We start from the raw sequence: 903 nt of genomic DNA on the forward strand, positions 1-903 counted from the left end.
TGATTCAAAAATAATTATTAAGTTAAAAAATATTAAATTATTAACTATCCAAAAACTGAATAGTTTTTTCATTCATTTATTACTTTTGTTCTAACATGAAAGTAATAACTTTCATAAAATAAGTGTATTCTTTTGACATGAATGCTTCAATAGAACACGTGTTGCTTAAAAATTAACATGCAAAACAAAAATAAAACTCGAAAAAATTCATCCGCTTTACTGAAACTACTTAAGGAATAAGCTACTCGCATGACAATGGTGTCAAATCTTAAAACTGAAGTAATATGAATGATTTTTGAAAGAAAATGAAAAAATTCGTTCCGAAAACATGGGAATTTGTTTATTATTTATAATTGTTGCTATTAAATTAAAATATTTTAAAGAAGCAAGTTCTTTAATAAAAGTTGTGAAGATGACTGACAGGTTAATAATTGTGAAAAACTCATTCGTTAATTATTTATTAATGATTTTATAATTTTTGTATTATGTTCATTAAAATATACAATACACGAATATATACAAAACATGACAAGAAAAATAAAACACTGATAAATACTGATAATTTAGCATTTACTAGTGATGTTTGAATATTTGAAAAGTTTGAAAATTATATAAACGATTTTATTGACAATCTCGTATTGCTTTCTGAAGAACTGAAGCTTTTAAAAACTCCAAATATTTGATCTCGTTGTTTTTCCTTATTTCACTATTTTTTCTGTTATTATGGATAAATCCAAAAAAAATGTTCACTTTTATATAAATTCAAATACAGTATAAAATGCTCACCAATAACTTTTTTCATTCAATTTATATAGTATGTGGTCGTAGTAAAAAAGTTTGTGTGCAGTAAGAATAGTCGTGCAGGAGGGGGGATTTATGGTTTTAGTATGTATTTGGATCGAA

Source organism: Teleopsis dalmanni, chromosome 2 (genome assembly GCF_002237135.1).
Source record: "Teleopsis dalmanni isolate 2A chromosome 2, ASM223713v2, whole genome shotgun sequence".
Lineage (NCBI taxonomy): Eukaryota > Metazoa > Arthropoda > Insecta > Diptera > Diopsidae > Teleopsis > Teleopsis dalmanni.